The 9,571-nt window shown below is 45.0% G+C and overlaps 2 long non-coding RNA genes across 3 annotated transcripts; both read left to right on the forward strand.

Annotated features, from left to right (window-relative positions):
- The first annotated feature begins 584 nt into the window (after positions 1–584).
- LOC140695329 (uncharacterized) lies at positions 585–1,270 on the forward strand. 2 transcript variants are annotated; one of them, XR_012071049.1, is made up of 3 exons: positions 585–813; positions 1,022–1,112; positions 1,195–1,270. It is a non-coding gene; the product is annotated as an uncharacterized lncRNA (long non-coding RNA). The 2 variants fall into 2 exon arrangements; XR_012071048.1 differs by having other exon boundaries at positions 1,243–1,270.
- A 4,608-nt stretch (positions 1,271–5,878) lies between these two features.
- On the forward strand, positions 5,879–6,744 carry LOC140695331 (uncharacterized). The gene is made up of 3 exons (XR_012071052.1): positions 5,879–6,109; positions 6,318–6,408; positions 6,539–6,744. It is a non-coding gene; the product is annotated as an uncharacterized lncRNA (long non-coding RNA).
- Positions 6,745–9,571: the final 2,827 nt, after the last annotated feature.

Here is a 9,571-nt window from a genome sequence, read left to right on the forward strand (position 1 = left end):
CAGATAGAATGCAAACTAGCAGTCCAAACTGTTCAAGGGGTCATGTCAGCTCTTTAAGGTTGAAGCCTCCGAAACCAACAGGAACCATGAAATAACTTTTGGAAACATGGAATAACCCCCAACCTTGGATACACTTGTGCTTGTGGTGCCCTGTATCCCAATGACACCTACTGGCCAATGTTGGCATTTCAAGGGGTAACATCCCTCTCTAGGAAAATACAAGAGGAAACAAACCAAATATATACATTTAGGTTTGAATCCAAAAGCACCTAGAGGCATTCTAGCTAGGAGAATCCTGCTGCAGTTATGCTAGTCTATTGAGAACCAGGTGTTTTTCTATCAGTGTTGAGAACGCTTAATCATCCGATCCTGTAGTTTAAAGCCATTTAACGCAACCAAGTCTGCACCCCCATGATATAGTGCCCCCGGGGGCTTGACTCAAGTGATAGACGATCCACATAAGCTGTGTCTTTAATGTCATTGGCGACTTTTACAGTTCAGTTCACTTTCTGACTTGTACTATTTACCTTCACTGTCTTGAAAAACTGAAGCCTAATACAGATTCATGTTCAGTCAAAGATTCCCCTCACTTACCACACTCCCTTCACCCCAGGGAAGACATAAACACAACATTTGCTGAATCTAGCGGAAGGACATCGTTTCTAGGTGTGAGCTAAGTATTCAATTTTATCTATTTCAGCCGAGACTATTTGACCTTTAAGGTGTTCACTGTTGTTCACAGAGAGTGAAGCTGGAGGAACTCTGATTCTAGGAGGGGCTTGCTCTTCTCGTAATGGCTTCATTGCAGCTCAGGTACTGATCCTTCAAAATGGATGCCTGAGTGGAGGGGAGGCAAGGGCAAGTGCTCACTAGCTAGGCCCAAACCTGGGAAAAGGCTTACCTGGGCTTGTTGAATTTTGGTCTGAATGGCTTGGGAATGCCCCTTGGGACGTGTGGATTCTCACGACCTCTTCCAAGAACAGGAGCGTTTTGATCATCTCTGCCATTTCTTCTCCTTCAGACGTCAGGGACCTTGGACCCGTTATTGGAGAAGAGAATTGAGGAACTTCCTCAAGTCCACGTTGGCACTCCGTATGTTTCTGCCTGTATCAGTGAGTTTCAATATGTCTCATGAATGTCTTTTGAGCCTGGTATCCTCTATAGCTGTCTCCAAGCCAGTATTCTCCATTGTAGCAGAACATCTCTCATCCATGTGTTCGCATCTCTCCTCAATCCGTGCAGCCAGCTTACCGGCCAGCTTCTCTTCGTGTCTCCCCTAAAGTCGACTTCACCAGGACTGGGCAAGTCTGAAAGTACCTCGGAGCCTGACCAGTAAGCTGATGACAGGCAGATCTTCCACTGTCTGCCCTTTCAGGTTCTGGAAACTGACCTGTGACCTCAGGTCTTTGGGCAGCAGCAGTATCTCGAACTTACACAGCTTCCCGGACCAAAGACCTATGCCAAGCTTCACAGAGGGCGGCAGCCCCTCCATCACACTGATCCACCCACAGAACTCTGCCCGGTTACCTAGGATCCAACAGCCACAACAAGCCTCGCGGTACACACCAACATTCCACCTGGAATCCAACCGCTAACTGCCATCCCCAATGGCTGCTGCATCTTGTCAGTGTTGGGGGAGGGGCTGCATCCGACGAGAGGTTCCTAAGGTAAATGTGATTCTACCCACTAGCGTCCCATGGGCCTTTCTTCTTCCCTCTTTCCTTTTGTTCAGAGCTCTATGCACCGTACCAATGGAGGGAAGTGTGTCCCTTTTCAGTTGATGGTTTCACACGTCTTTAAACTTTCTAACAGTTCACAGTACACAGGGACCCACTAAAGGAGACTTATGTTCCTGTAATATCCGTACACCCGGAATACATATGCGTCGCCTGATTTCTGCTGAAACACCCACACTCTCAGGACATGGATCCATTGGATTCATGGGGGCTGAAATTCCAAGAAATGAAACCAACCCCAATGTGCACTTTGCTGTCGGTCTCTTTTGCACTTAGTACACTTTGGCAGAGCTACTTGCCTTTGTTATAGGCTTCTTACATTTCTTCTCTACGTAGCCTAGAATATGGCATTCCTTCATCCTGTTGGAAGACATACAAGTCTACATCACGGACTAGGAATCCATTTGATTCCAAATCGGCATTAGTGTTAGGTCACGATATGCTCTTATGAATCAAAATTTACGAATATGAATGCACGCTTCTGATTTCCGAATACAAGTGTGCTGAGTACATGCAAGCCACGATACTGGGTCGATGCGTTCTGAATGACCCTTGACCTCACCTTGAGTATTTTCTTTTGAGTAATCATGGTTCCCTTTGTATATGTCAGCCAACCATACCATTTTGGTGCTTGTTTGTTGGTTTGATTCTTTGTTGGTCTTCTTCTCGCTTGTTTTGCAAACACGTCAGGCCATGCATCTCTCCTTTCGCTTCAAACAGAGTCAAATAAGCTGATTCACTTAAGAGAGTGCTTCCAATCACCTATGATTTCCTGCTTCCCTCTCCCATCTTTAGGGTTTTGATGTCCTCCTTAAGTTCTTCTTCTTTCTTCTCTGCCACACATGCTCTTCTTGCATTTCCAATAATGGTTTCTTCTTTCCATTCCATCTTGCTGCTTTTCTATTCAGGGGAGTTTTCTCAACCTTTCTTTTAGAAAAACTTTTGAACTGCTGAATTCTTTTAAGATTTGCCGGTCTGTAGAATTCTCTAGCTCTGCCGTTATTTGAAATGGTGTTCATGTGGCATAGGCTACCCTAGGTGGCAGCATTTGGCCATTCAGGATATGGTCTGTGTCCTGGCACTCCTCCCTGTCCTGCAATATTGCTGCCGAGATATCAGCTGAAACCCCTCTGGAGGTTTCCTTGTGACTATGTTGTTTCCTCCAGGTGCATTTTAAATCACTCGGATATTCGTGAACTTTGTTGATTTGAATCATACAGCTGCTGGTAGGTCTATTGGGATTCCACCTCCTTCGGATGCTGTGTAATTCCTGAATTCGCATAGATGATTCTTTCTTGGCTTTCAGCAAGTTTCAGTCTGATTTTTCTACAGATAAATTTTCAGACACTTTTTGTTTCTTTATCTCTTGCTTTTCCATCTGGGACTCATGATTTCTATTCTTTCATGCCCTGTCGTAACCCAGGGTTCAACTGCAATGTTTTCATTTGTTGGCACTTGCTTTCCTATGTCTGCTTCTGACTGAGGTTTTTCTCTTCCCCTGTCTTCACAGTCATTCACGCGTCCCTCTGCATTATCTAGTCTGCGAAGGACTGAATTTTAGCCCTGATATTATCACAACCATTGAGTTTCCTGATATTTTTGGCTCGTGTTGAGACTTTCCTTCCCCTTTTCTGGTATTCTGCCTTTTGTGATTCTGAGACACTGGTGTTCTTCAGTGTTTTCCTGACCTTCATTTTCAACACTTGTTCTGGATAGCGTTTTGCAGACTAGTTGTTTGAAAGCTTATCTTTTGTGCCTTCAATATCTTTGGAACTGAAAATGGTACTTCCTGTTTCTTTTACTGTTCTTCTTCATCTCTACTGGTCAGGTAATATCAGGTATCTAATGTAGACTTCCAGGGCTTTGTTAATTGAAAATTTTAGACTCTTGTCTCTACGCAATTCCATGGGATTTCTGTGAGGACAATTTCTCCTAGGCATTGATGCCATAACCTGTACCTGTGTGTGTTGTTTGGTATATCTCCAATTGCTGGTGTTGCATTAGTTGTGATGAACAACCCATACTACTTCGATTAGCATAACTTCATTTTGATTATACTTATCTCACACTTCTGAAAGTGCACAGGACACTTCCTCTTGTGGAAATGAAGCTTCTAAAAGTTCTCAGCTCTGCATTCTTCTCTATGTCATTTTGGAGTGTTTCCAAAACAGCAAACTGAGAGTGCTCTTCTGCTTTTTATTGCCACGGGAATGTCCCAATGGAATCAGTTCTTTCCAGAGCTTCTCTGTCTACAGAAACACCAGTGGAAGCATATCTATGGATGTCACATATCAGGGCCTGCTGGAATGATCCCGCAGACCTTCCTTGTTGTCCTAGGTGCCGTACCGTGCCGGTGCCATCCAAAATGTAGCATCCGCTTTTGGGAGATAGTGCTGAAGGGAATGCTTCCTCTTCTCGCGCTGTGGACTTGGACCACTCTCCCTTGTCCTCTCATCCTTGTGGCTCGGGTGCACGAAGGCAACCACAGAGCTGTTGCGCATCCTGTGACTCAAACCAAACCATAATCCCAGCCCAGGTTATGAATGTAGCATATCCTAAGGCTTTTCATTCTGATTTCAAATTCAAGGCCCCCTGGATCCCTCAGACCAGATGCACGATATCTCTGATTCAGCCCCACACGTGCTCTATTGGCAAAATTCCCAATTGGTCCCTGGTCCTGCAGATGTACTGGGTGTGGCCATGGGACATATCGGTAATCGCAACCGCGCGACCAGTGTGGTTGATTTATTATTGGTACACAGTTCGGTTTGCTCTCTTGATTCGACCCACCACATCCCACAACGCACTCCAGATCCCTGAGACTCAGCGTGTGCCATCATCCGTAGCTCTATGCCTCACTGACCATTGCCTCTGCTACCTCAAATTTGGCAGCTTGGATCTTGGTCTCAGAATTAACTGTGGGGATATTTTGCGCTGGTTTCTTTGAGTTCTCTCAGCCAAGCATCTGCTGTGCACTCTTGTAAATCTCAGCACATCACCTTCAAACCCATGTCTCCTGTCCGCTTGAGAGTGTGCGTCCAAGTTAAACAGAGTTTCACCCTTGTTGCTCCATCACCAGGGGTCTGAACCTGCACTGGTTTCCATTCCCTGCTTTGCCTTCTCCTGCTTCCAGGTGTCCTGAGGCCTCATCCTGTCTTTGGGAGTAACAGACCTCTCTTCGGCCAGTGTCCTATGCTAAGGGCTGGGTGAGTGGATGTTTCCATTGCTCTGTACATGGGAGCGAGTGAGTGCAGGTTGCACTTCTTCTCTGCCAACTGGGCATCGATGAATCAACACTATCCAGATACATTTCACAGAAATGTGATATTTGCTTAGCTCTTTGTTTCTATACAGCCGTGGTGGGAGGGATTGTCCGAAGACAACTATTTTGACATTGTGTTGATATCCCATTTGCAGTCTTTAAGAAGTTTAACAGAACTCATTTACATGTTTTGGGAGTTATACGAAAATGGAGTTATTTTTTGAAACACACTAAATCGACCTAGAAGCCAGACTTGTCAATTTTGGTAACATTTTGTCAGCTCTACGGAAAAGCTAGACAGATAGAATGCAAACTAGCAGTCCAAACTGTTCAAGGGGTCATGTCAGCTCTTTAAGGTTGAAGCCTCCGAAACCAACAGGAACCATGAAATAACTTTTGGAAACATGGAATAACCCCCAACCTTGGATACACTTGTGCTTGTGGTGCCCTGTATCCCAATGACACCTACTGGCCAATGTTGGCATTTCAAGGGGTAACATCCCTCTCTAGGAAAATACAAGAGGAAACAAACCAAATATATACATTTAGGTTTGAATCCAAAAGCACCTAGAGGCATTCTAGCTAGGAGAATCCTGCTGCAGTTATGCTAGTCTATTGAGAACCAGGTGTTTTTCTATCAGTGTTGAGAACGCTTAATCATCCGATCCTGTAGTTTAAAGCCATTTAACGCAACCAAGTCTGCACCCCCATGATATAGTGCCCCCGGGGGCTTGACTCAAGTGATAGACGATCCACATAAGCTGTGTCTTTAATGTCATTGGCGACTTTTACAGTTCAGTTCACTTTCTGACTTGTACTATTTACCTTCACTGTCTTGAAAAACTGAAGCCTAATACAGATTCATGTTCAGTCAAAGATTCCCCTCACTTACCACACTCCCTTCACCCCAGGGAAGACATAAACACAACATTTGCTGAATCTAGCGGAAGGACATCGTTTCTAGGTGTGAGCTAAGTATTCAATTTTATCTATTTCAGCCGAGACTATTTGACCTTTAAGGTGTTCACTGTTGTTCACAGAGAGTGAAGCTGGAGGAACTCTGATTCTAGGAGGGGCTTGCTCTTCTCGTAATGGCTTCATTGCAGCTCAGGTACTGATCCTTCAAAATGGATGCCTGAGTGGAGGGGAGGCAAGGGCAAGTGCTCACTAGCTAGGCCCAAACCTGGGAAAAGGCTTACCTGGGCTTGTTGAATTTTGGTCTGAATGGCTTGGGAATGCCCCTTGGGACGTGTGGATTCTCACGACCTCTTCCAAGAACAGGAGCGTTTTGATCATCTCTGCCATTTCTTCTCCTTCAGACGTCAGGGACCTTGGACCCGTTATTGGAGAAGAGAATTGAGGAACTTCCTCAAGTCCACGTTGGCACTCCGTATGTTTCTGCCTGTATCAGTGAGTTTCAATATGTCTCATGAATGTCTTTTGAGCCTGGTATCCTCTATAGCTGTCTCCAAGCCAGTATTCTCCATTGTAGCAGAACATCTCTCATCCATGTGTTCGCATCTCTCCTCAATCCGTGCAGCCAGCTTACCGGCCAGCTTCTCTTCGTGTCTCCCCTAAAGTCGACTTCACCAGGACTGGGCAAGTCTGAAAGTACCTCGGAGCCTGACCAGTAAGCTGATGACAGGCAGATCTTCCACTGTCTGCCCTTTCAGGTTCTGGAAACTGACCTGTGACCTCAGGTCTTTGGGCAGCAGCAGTATCTCGAACTTACACAGCTTCCCGGACCAAAGACCTAAGCCAAGCTTCACAGAGGGCGGCAGCCCCTCCATCACACTGATCCACCCACAGAACTCTGCCCGGTTACCTAGGATCCAACAGCCACAACAAGCCTCGCGGTACACACCAACATTCCACCTGGAATCCAACCGCTAACTGCCATCCCCAATGGCTGCTGCATCTTGTCAGTGTTGGGGGAGGGGCTGCATCCGACGAGAGGTTCCTAAGGTAAATGTGATTCTACCCACTAGCGTCCCATGGGCCTTTCTTCTTCCCTCTTTCCTTTTGTTCAGAGCTCTATGCACCGTACCAATGGAGGGAAGTGTGTCCCTTTTCAGTTGATGGTTTCACACGTCTTTAAACTTTCTAACAGTTCACAGTACACAGGGACCCACTAAAGGAGACTTATGTTCCTGTAATATCCGTACACCCGGAATACATATGCGTCGCCTGATTTCTGCTGAAACACCCACACTCTCAGGACATGGATCCATTGGATTCATGGGGGCTGAAATTCCAAGAAATGAAACCAACCCCAATGTGCACTTTGCTGTCGGTCTCTTTTGCACTTAGTACACTTTGGCAGAGCTACTTGCCTTTGTTATAGGCTTCTTACATTTCTTCTCTACGTAGCCTAGAATATGGCATTCCTTCATCCTGTTGGAAGACATACAAGTCTACATCACGGACTAGGAATCCATTTGATTCCAAATCGGCATTAGTGTTAGGTCACGATATGCTCTTATGAATCAAAATTTACGAATATGAATGCACGCTTCTGATTTCCGAATACAAGTGTGCTGAGTACATGCAAGCCACGATACTGGGTCGATGCGTTCTGAATGACCCTTGACCTCACCTTGAGTATTTTCTTTTGAGTAATCATGGTTCCCTTTGTATATGTCAGCCAACCATACCATTTTGGTGCTTGTTTGTTGGTTTGATTCTTTGTTGGTCTTCTTCTCGCTTGTTTTGCAAACACGTCAGGCCATGCATCTCTCCTTTCGCTTCAAACAGAGTCAAATAAGCTGATTCACTTAAGAGAGTGCTTCCAATCACCTATGATTTCCTGCTTCCCTCTCCCATCTTTAGGGTTTTGATGTCCTCCTTAAGTTCTTCTTCTTTCTTCTCTGCCACACATGCTCTTCTTGCATTTCCAATAATGGTTTCTTCTTTCCATTCCATCTTGCTGCTTTTCTATTCAGGGGAGTTTTCTCAACCTTTCTTTTAGAAAAACTTTTGAACTGCTGAATTCTTTTAAGATTTGCCGGTCTGTAGAATTCTCTAGCTCTGCCGTTATTTGAAATGGTGTTCATGTGGCATAGGCTACCCTAGGTGGCAGCATTTGGCCATTCAGGATATGGTCTGTGTCCTGGCACTCCTCCCTGTCCTGCAATATTGCTGCCGAGATATCAGCTGAAACCCCTCTGGAGGTTTCCTTGTGACTATGTTGTTTCCTCCAGGTGCATTTTAAATCACTCGGATATTCGTGAACTTTGTTGATTTGAATCATACAGCTGCTGGTAGGTCTATTGGGATTCCACCTCCTTCGGATGCTGTGTAATTCCTGAATTCGCATAGATGATTCTTTCTTGGCTTTCAGCAAGTTTCAGTCTGATTTTTCTACAGATAAATTTTCAGACACTTTTTGTTTCTTTATCTCTTGCTTTTCCATCTGGGACTCATGATTTCTATTCTTTCATGCCCTGTCTTAACCCAGGGTTCAACTGCAATGTTTTCATTTGTTGGCACTTGCTTTCCTATGTCTGCTTCTGACCGAGGTTTTTCTCTTCCCCTGTCTTCACAGTCATTCACGCGTCCCTCTGCATTATCTAGTCTGCTAAGGACTGAATTTTAGCCCTGATATTATCACAACCATTGAGTTTCCTGATATTTTTGGCTCGTGTTGAGACTTTCTCTTCCCCTTTTCTGGTATTCTGCCTTTTGTGATTCTGAGACACTGGTGTTCTTCAGTGTTTTCCTGACCTTCATTTTCAACACTTGTTCTGGATAGCGTTTTGCAGACTAGTTGTTTGAAAGCTTATCTTTTGCGCCTTCAATATCTTTGGAACTGAAAATGGTACTTCCTGTTTCTTTTACTGTTCTTCTTCATCTCTACTGGTCAGGTAATATCAGGTATCTAATGTAGACTTCTAGGGCTTTGTTAATTGAAAATTTTAGACTCTTGTCTCTACGCAATTCCATGGGATTTCTGTGAGGACAATTTCTCCTAGGCATTGATGCCATAACCTGTACCTGTGTGTGTTGTTTGGTATATCTCCAATTGCTGGTGTTGCATTAGTTGTGATGAACAACCCATACTACTTCGATTAGCATAACTTCATTTTGATTATACTTATCTCACACTTCTGAAAGTGCACAGGACACTTCCTCTTGTGGAAATGAAGCTTCTAAAAGTTCTCAGCTCTGCATTCTTCTCTATGTCATTTTGGAGTGTTTCCAAAACAGCAAACTGAGAGTGCTCTTCTGCCTTTTATTGCCACGGGAATGTCCCAATGAAATGAGTTCTTTCCAGAGCTTCTCTGTCTACAGAAACACCAGTGGAAGCATATCTATGGATGTCACATATCAGGGCCTGCTGGAATGATCCCGCAGACCTTCCTTGTTGTCCTAGGTGCCGTACCGTGCCGGTGCCATCCAAAATGTAGCATCCGCTTTTGGGAGATAGTGCTGAAGGGAATGCTTCCTCTTCTCACGCTGTGGACTTGGACCACTCTCCCTTGTCCTCTCATCCTTGTCGCACGGGTGCACGAAGGCAACCACAGAGTTGTTGCGCATCCTGTGACTCAAACCAAACCATAATCCCAGCCCAGGT

This window comes from Vicugna pacos, unplaced genomic scaffold (assembly GCF_048564905.1).
Source record: "Vicugna pacos unplaced genomic scaffold, VicPac4 scaffold_195, whole genome shotgun sequence".
Lineage (NCBI taxonomy): Eukaryota > Metazoa > Chordata > Mammalia > Artiodactyla > Camelidae > Vicugna > Vicugna pacos.